Source organism: Fukomys damarensis, unplaced genomic scaffold, assembly GCF_012274545.1.
Source record: "Fukomys damarensis isolate Sample0158 unplaced genomic scaffold, DMR_v1.0_HiC HiC_scaffold_3, whole genome shotgun sequence".
Classification (NCBI taxonomy): Eukaryota; Metazoa; Chordata; class Mammalia; order Rodentia; family Bathyergidae; genus Fukomys; species Fukomys damarensis.
Genome location: NW_022900915.1, coordinates 43,062,991 through 43,072,224, shown reverse-complemented (window position 1 = coordinate 43,072,224; position 9,234 = coordinate 43,062,991).

The window sequence follows — 9,234 nt, the reverse complement described above, 5'->3', positions numbered from 1 at the left end:
GAAGAGAAGAAGCTTAGGCCAGATGAGTGAGGCCCTAACACGGAAGGGCTTTAAGGCCAAACTTGAGAACTTGGGATTCATGTCCTGGCCATCAGTACACACATTGCAGATAAGAATTAGGCTTTGAGGGATCAGCAGGAAGGGAGAACAGTTAGTGAGAGGAGGAGTCAGAGGGGGCGGGGAGCCACAGGCAGGGGAATTGCTGAGAGCTGTCGCAGCAGTGCAGGTGGGTTTGTGGGATCAGAACTCAGTTCTTAAGTAGCCTCACGTTGGTCTGTACCTTCTGTGTGGACAGTGGGAATGTTAAATAGGAAACAGGCTTCAAAAGTTTTTTAGGGTACAAGAGACAGGGTTCATGACTGTCAGACTACATGTAGAGATTAAGGTTAAGGAGAAATGAATAATAATTTTATGATTCCAATCTTTAACCAAAGAATGATGTCTATCTTGAAGTGAAATAAAACATGGAGAAAGTATAATAGAGTTATCACAATTGTCTGGAGAATACATAGTGTATTTGTGTCTGAGATTTCAAGATGGTGGGCCAAGCCTTTTTATTTTTGTTTTGTTTTTTTGAGGCAGGATCTTGCTGTGTAGCTCAATCTGGCCTTGAACTCAGTCTGTAGTCCAGGCTGACCTCAAACTCATGGCAATCCTCCTGCCTCAGTCTCCTGAGTGCTGGGATTATAAGCATGTGCCATCACACCCAGCCAAGCATGTTTATTTACCTGTCTTCCATCCCTAGTCCCAATGAAATAACAGTAAAGTAGCTAGGACAGAAATTTGTGACAACCAGGAGAAAGGAAGGCAGAGGCCATGAGCAGATGACAACTCAACACGTTTCTGGAAGACAACACAAAAATGTGAAAAGGGAGACGATGGAGGAGGAAGCTGCCTCCTGACACATGGGAAAAGGAAGGAAAGAGGGTGCAGTCAGTTGTGGAGGACAGGAAGCCGACATCACAGGCTGAAGGTTGGTCTGGGTGCTGGGGTAGGTGAGGAGTGAAAGGAGCCCTGAAGGGCTGCAGTGTGGAGAGCCGTGGGCGACTCCTCTGACCCTGGGAGCAGACAGTGCGCCCAGTGGAAGTATCAGTTTTAGATTCATTTCATGGTTTGAAAGAGCTCCTCGGCAGGCTGTTCTCTGAGGAGCTTGGTCTGTCTGGAGAAAGCTGAGAGTTGTAGAGAAGCTCCGTCTCCTCTCTGAGTGAGAATGCCCTCTCCACATGGAAGCTCCGAGCCTGTGTTCCTGTTGCTGACCACATCACTCATGCCACTCGGGAGGATGGACTTAAACATCGTGCCGCGGAAACCCCTGCCAGGCACACAGGTACACTCAGCCCTTCATTCTTACACACAGATGGACATGCAAGACACAAACCACTGTGGGGAGATTAGTGTGGTGGCCCAGCCGTCACAACACGAACATGCCTGAGTTGGGGAGTGAGGATTGAGAAAGGAAAGAACACTCAAGCCTGACCGGAGACGAAGAGAAGTCTGATTTATTTCACAGAAACAGCTCCTTTCATAGGCTCACGTCAACGGGAAGCACCAAGCAACTATTTGTATCTTTATGCAAAGACCGGATTTTCTGACTCTTTGCAAAGAACGTCAGATCTGTGGCTGTCTCCTTTGAGTTTCTCCCATTGCAGGGTCAAAAAACAATTTTAACAAGCAGAGTCCTAGGAAAGTAACAAATGTTACATAGACTGTATCAATGCCTTGAGTGTAGAGGTGAAGAAGTTTCCTCTTAAATGTCAAACACCTAGAGGGCCTTGGCCGGGCTCCCACAAATTAGCAGGAAGGAAAAAGGCCAGATAAGCAAATACGTACATGAACAATCCATTTTCACGTATGTATATACAAAGTACTGATGTAAAATACATGGGTTCAGATCTAAAATCCCCAGAAAGCTCTTGCGTGGAGACTCGGCCCCCAGCCCAGCCGTGTGGAGAGTTGGATCCTGACTCCTAAGAACCCCACAGCCTTGTTGGCTGGGGCTGCCAACAGTGAGAGGGTCATGAGTATGACTGCGTGGGGACGGTGTCTGAGCCCGGCCTCCTCCTGTCTGTCCGTCGTTCTGCTCTCACTGCCTCCTGTCTACCACACGGTGAGCTGCGGCATCGTGAGCTGCCTCCCACGGGCACAGGAGGAGCAGAGCCCGGAAACTGGGAGCCAGCGTAGACCTGTCCTCCTTTAAGGTGATTTTTTTCAGGTATTTTGTCATAGCAACAGAACACACACACACACACACACACACACACACACACACACACGTCCTTGAAGAAATAGAAGTAATTTAGGGAACACAAATTTCTGTTGTTTTAACACTGACATTTGCATTTGAGAAAACACCACATCTATAGAACTAGTTCCCATGAGAAAAGAACGAGAAAGTCAGAAATTATTCTCAAAAATTAAAATGATTGCTGAAATGTAAGACTCCTAAAATGTCAAGTAAAATCTAAATCACCACAGTGCAACAAATGGGATAAGATAGACGTCGAAGACCCAATACCAGGTTAATAGGAATACTAGAAATAGAAAGCAGAGGAGAGAGAGGGTCAGGTAACAGAAGGACATTTCCCACAGCTGAGTAGGAGGTGAGTGTTCATCAAGGGATATGAAAAGTGGTACCGCACAGACACATTCATAAGGAAATTTCAGAGCAGGTGCGATAGAGCAGTGACCCCGGGAAGGTTTCACCAACAAAACCTTTTCCTGAAAGTCAGAGTGACACGACGCTTTTCCACGGCCACACTGGTGCTAGGCTGCAGTGGAACAGTTCTTCAAAGTGCCGAGGAAGAGTTACTTTGATAACAAAACTTCCAGACGTACCCTTTCAATCAAATATTAGAATAGCATAGAGATGAGAGGTTTTTAGACAAAGAAGTGTTCAAAATTACCTACCATGATGACCTTTGGGAAGGCAGGGGACCAAGAAGGAAGTCACAGTGATGAAACCAGACACAACACATAGTAAAACCTCTTCCTACACTGCCTGTCAAAGCCTTTCTGGGAAAAAGTAGATTTTGTTATACAGTTGAGGGTGAATTTCAGGATATACTGGAAGCATATGGTACTTCTCTTTGCAAAGGGGAAATAGGATGATTAAATGCCTCCTACCCTGGGCCCCCAAACCAAACACAAGAAATTCAATAAAGTCGCGGTCCGCAGAGACAGCAAACAGAGCAGTTGCCGCCACACCATGGAAGAGCATCTGTCTGACTAGGGTAATGAGTTCCGTCCTTGGGCTCGGTGGCAGGGCACAGAGCAGCATTTGTAAACTGGCATGTTTCTTGGGCTTGTGGTATATAATATTAGTCATCATGACATAGATACTGTTTATTTAATTTTTATAGTCAATTTATATGCAAAACAAGGATGATTATGGTTCTACGTGTAGTTACATAATGTTAGACTGAAGATTTAAGTGACTGGATTTAGAAGAGACAAAGAGTATGAAAATTGGAGGGGAGGAAGGAGGGGGCAGTACCTGCATTGTCCCATGGGGGAGGTGACTAGATCACAGCAAACATCCACACAATGAGGGGTGGTGCTCTTGAAGTGTTTAAAAAGCTACATGCGACCCATGGGGTTATTATTAGGAATAATCGTAACTACAGTGCAGAATGGATGGGAATGATAAGGTGATCTAAGTACTCGCTTTTCATAAGCTCATCTTTGACAAGGTTTTTAAAAGTTAATTTTGATGGTACATTTTAGACAGTCACATTGCTAACATTCATCATAGGAAATTTGTACCTTTACGTGATACGCTTCGATTCTTCTTTTTTTCCATTCCCCTCCCTTCCCTTCAATCCCTTTTCCTCTCCTTATTTGTAAAAGCTTTGTTTCCATTTTCCTTCAGTTCTCTTTTCTTTTCCCTTCCTTCCTTTTCCCTCCCTCCTAGTTCCCCTTCCCTTTTGAGCATTTTCTTCATATTTCGCAATATCCACTATACATTTTGGTCATTATTTACCCTTTTGATTTCTCACAGTAGAGAAACAATGCATATTACAACATGTGTGTCTGATTCATTTTACGTAAGAGTATGACCTCAAGGTGCATCCATTTAGCTATGACTGTCTGAAGCTTATCCTTCTTTATGCAGAATAGTGCTCCACTGTATGAAACACGACAACTTTACACATGAATGGGTTGATGGGCATTTGGGCTATTTCCAACATTTATCTGTTGCACACTGTGGGTATGCATATATCTTTGTGGTATGAATGTTTCAATTTTGGGGGTAAGATACCAAAAAGGGAAATAAATGGGTCATACAGAATCTCTGGTTTTAGTTTTTTGAGGAATCTCGACTGGATTTCCACAGCAGTTGCACCAGTCTGCACTCCCACCGACAGTGGAGAAAGGTTCTTTTTCCTCACAAGCCCGCCAGCGTTCGTTGTTGGTTCATTTCTTGATAGCAGCCATTCTTCCTGGAGTGAGATGGAATCTCAGCATTGTTTTAATTTGCATCTCTTGCATGACCAGTGACGTTGAACATTTTTTCATGTATTTATTTACCGCTTCTACTTCTTCATGTGAGAAGTGTCTATTCATTTCAGATGCCCATTTTTGGATTGGGTCTTTAAATTTGGGAGTCTGGTTTTTTTGAGTTCTTTATATATTCTAGATATTAGTCCTTTGAAGAACAGTTGGCAAAAATTTTTTTCCCACTTTGTGGGTTTTCTATATGGGTGATGGTTTCTTTTTGCTGTGCAATAGCCTTTTAATAGAATGAGATTCCACTTATTGATTCTTTGTGATATTTCCTGTGTGATCCGGGTTTTGTTTATGAAGTCTTTGCCTACACCTATGTCCTCAAGCGTTCTACCCATTCTTCCAGGAGGTTTAGTGTTTCTGTTTTAATATTTAGATCTTTGATCCATGTTGATTTTAGTTCAGTGCATGGCGAGAGATATAGGTCTAGTTTTAATCTTAGGCATATGGAAAGCCAGTTTTTCCGGCAGCATTTATTAAAGAGACTGTCTTTCCTCCAGTAAAAGTATTGCTGGTTTTTAAAAAAGAGGTAAACAACAGAAGAAATAAAATCTGAATGGTTAGAAGTGCTTACCTCTAGGGACTTGATGGTGTGGGCCATGTATGTTAGAGCATAAATAGGGCCAGTTAGTAAAGCCAAATAACAAAAAAGGCAAAGGAGAGAGAACACCAGGAATATTGAATGGAGACCAGGCTGAAGACTTTCTCATAAGAAAAATAGGTGTAAGACAGAAGCATACCTGTTTATTAGGTGGGGTCTGCTGAAACAGACAGCAGGCAAGATATCCCAGTAGGTGACATACAGAGGTAAAGTTTGAGAATTAGAAATTGAGTTAGAGCATAGATAAGGCTGAATTTCAAGGAGAAACCACATTAAGGTAGTTGGCTGCTTTAGGAAGTATTACATGCTGTGGGCTGTGCATTCCCCTCCCCTTCCTCCCCTTGTCTCTCTCCCCTTCCTGCGCCTCCTCCTCCTCCTCCTCCTCCTCTTCTTCTTCTTCTTCTCTCTCTCTCTCTCTCTCTCTTTCTCTCTCTCTCTCTCCTCCTCCTCCTCCTTCTCTCTCTCTCTCTCTCTCTCACCCTTCCTCCCTCCCCACCTCCTCTGTCCTCTCATGCTCTCTCTCTCCTTTCTGGAACTCAGGGCCTTCACACTGAGGTACACTGCAGCCCTTGTGTTTATTTTTAATTTTGAGACACGGTCTTGCTAAGTCCCTGAGTTGGCCAGGGTAAGCTAAAACTTGCAGTCCTCCTGGCTCAGCCTCCTAGAGCACTGGGATGACAGGTGTGCACCACTGTGCCTGGTGCTGAGGTAGTTTGTTGAGGATGTGGTAACACCCAGTTTAGAGTTTAGAAGCTTCATTTGATTGTAAAAGTAATGGATGTATTTATAGAAAACTAAAAAATTACAGAAACATATAAAGCAGATCCATCCTAATTAGTAAGTGTCACATCACCACCCTTAATACCCCAGCCCAGGTAAAAGTCACTTTCCAGGAGCATAGCAAGCATCGTTTCTGAAGCCTTCACGCATTCCTGGTGTCCCAGGTGCCACTCACACTTCCTGATTGAAGCATCTACTTCCTGCTGGGTCAGAGGTCACTGTGGGAATTGGAAGTAAGGGGCTGCTCTAGGCCTGCCTGTCATCCTAGCAGGAATGTGGAGAGCAGGCAGGAAGTGGATTAAATGGTTTTCAAACTTAAGTATAAGAATCATCTGAGGGGCTTCTCAAAAGGGAATCCTGATTTCCCTCGCTTCTGATGGAGAGGTGGCCTAGAATCTAAATTTTAAGATATCACTGTGGCTTCTGGGCCAGCAGTATTGACCTGATCGAGAAGCTAGCTAGAAATACAGAATCTGGGCCTAGTTTAGAATTACTGTATCTGAACTTATGTTTTAGTGAAATTTTTGGGTGGTTTGAGAAGCACTAAGCACCTTAGTGTTGTTCTGGAGATAGTCCCCTCCCCCTTTAAAAACACCACCTAAAAAAATTAAAAAAACAGTACTGAGGACTGAATCCAGGCGTGCTAAGCTACATTTGCACTCTTCCAGCCTCCCTCTGCCCTCACCTCCACTTTTTTTTTCCCTTTGAGACGGAGTCTTGCTAAGTTGCCCAGGCTGGTTTGAACCTCCAGTCTCCCTGTGTCAGTCTCTGGAGTCTCTGGGATACAGACCTGCACTGCCATGCCCAGCATAGCTGGCTGTACTGAAAGCCATTCCCCAGGAGTCAGTAGGCTGTGCTTCTCCACACCATCTCTCCTCTCTCCTCTTCCTCTTTGGGGCAATCATGATTTAACGAACCTTGAGGATGACATTAACCGTAACCTTTCCAGGTTGGATATGAATTAGGATCTAAGGAAGGAGGCCCTGGAGGTGGTGTCCTTTGTGAGATGACAGACAGGTGAGCTGGAATGAATGGGGACAGACTCATTCACAGGGAGCAGCTGGCTGGGACGGGGGTAGCCTTGCCGTGTGCTCCCTCTTCCCTGCTGGGGACTGTATTAGACCTTGATCAAAGTCAGAGACGTTTTGTGATGTTTTCCTGTGCACTGCATTCAGCAGGTGAGTCTGTTTAAATTAGCTCTAATTCTCAGGTCCCAGCCTCCAGGGGACACAAGCTGTGAGCGTCCCCAGACAGAGCTCATACCAAGGGCTCTTCAGTAGCTGACTCGTTCTTGGGCATCCAGCTCAGGGCTCCTGGGGGCAGTGATTGTGATGAGAAAGTTCCGTGCAGGCTGGGAAATGTTTTAATGTGATTAATATCTTTAAAACTGTAAAACAAACCCTTTCGAATGCTCTGATCTTGTTTTCAGGGTGAACGTTGGTGTTTGTGTTTTCTTTGCTTCTTTTGCTTCCTTGGGAATCTGATGGAACGCAGTCTGGAGGACACGTCTGCGTTGCATTTTCTTCGTCATTGGCTTGACTCCTGTCCCCAGGCAAAAGTACGAGGGCTCCTCTCTCCCGGCTGCGTGAGGTTTCCTGTTCTCGAGGCACTCGGACGTGATTGTGACACAGGGCGCTCCACTGCGGGGCCCACAGCTCCATTCTTGGCCTCGTGGGTCGGGATGCACCACTTGCTTTGGGTTTAGGCCAAGTCTGAGCCGCATCTGGGGCTGGCGGGCTGTGTTCTGACTGCGCAGCGCTGGCTGATCCGCTCTTAGTCACTGCTTTATCTTCCTGGGTAATCTTGGGTTGATTTGGTTCCTCCCTTTAATATTCCCATCTGGCTTCTCTCTCTCTCTTTTTTATTTCAAACGTCTGCCTGAAACTTATATGGTCATCCTTAGCTATTCTGTGTTTGTCTTCTGTGCGGACCTTGAGTTCATGCTGATGTCTTCTAGAGGAAATTAGCCGCAGGGTTTGGCAGCCTTCACATGTCTGGACCGCCTGGGAGCCGTTTGCTTCTCTGCTCTCTCTCATTAGTACTTGATCAAGAAGTTACCTTGGGAAACAAAGACTTTGTCCCCTCTCCCCAAATATCTGTTGTCTCTGAAGGTGACATATACACGGGCACTTTGATCAGACCGGTGGAAGTTACAGTAAGACCCACAGGGCTCTAACACGAGATTACTTTTTTGGAGGCAGTTTGTATAATCCATGTTTTTGTTACTAAACATCATTTTTTGATTTTCATGATTTATCTTGGTACATCTGCTGTGGGGTTCATTACAGTGGTGGCCATTATAGTAAGAGTATGTCTTTTCCTTCTGTGGTTCTATTAGTGGCCAAATTTATCTACCTCAGAGCTCACTTCAAAGCATAATGTTAAGTAAAAGGCGCTTGGGAAGTTTCTGATGTGAAAAATGTGTCTTATATGTTGACTGTTATGGTTACCATGTTACATACGTCTGTCAGAACTCACCACATTGTGTGTATGAGTTTTGATGTGTGTAAGTAATGCCTCAATACAGCAGATTCAAAATAAACGTAGTGGTAAATAGAAATCATCCCAATCCGAGATTTTCCTATGTTTTACCGTGGATATCTTCTTCCAAACCGCCCCGAATTATTTTCTTCCCTGTGCTCCTGAGGAGTTGTGCATGCAAGAGCCGTGCAGTGCTCTCCACTGGTGATTGGCCTTCAGGTTGGGGCAGGTTGCCTGGATTTGTGTGAGCTCGCATGAGGCAGGCCTTGGGGACTGTAGCACTTGTGGTTCCCAGGAATTGTCAGGGAGCAGCCGTTCGTCTGTGTCAGATGCTGTGTTAGAATGCATTCATTCATTTATTCATTCAACAGCTATTAAATTGCCCACTGTGTGCCTGGAAAAACCCAAAGCCACACTTAGTGGCATCTTCCTGGCCTTAGTTTTGAATCCGTGGTCTGTGCTTATCCTCTTGAATCAAGTATCTGGTTTTATACTTCTCATTTGTCTTCCTGAAGTTAAAAGAAAAACACCTAAAATTAAATTTAATCATTTCCTCCTCTTCAAAAAAGTGTGTGTAATCGTATTTTAACCTTTGGCATACATTTTATCTTCCCAAATGAGATTTTATTTTACTATTTAACAAATGTGTTAGACCACATTTACATTGCCTTCATCCTGTGGAATCGGCATGCATATATGATGCTCCTTGGTTCTTTTTACATCCCCATTCCATCTCCTCATCCCTATACCATTTGAAAAAGATCTCTCACCTTGTTTCTTATTGTCTGTCTTTTATTTTGCTCTTTAAATTATTTATATTTTGGGTTTCTCCTATTTTAAATTGCCCACTGTGTGCCTGGAAAAACCCA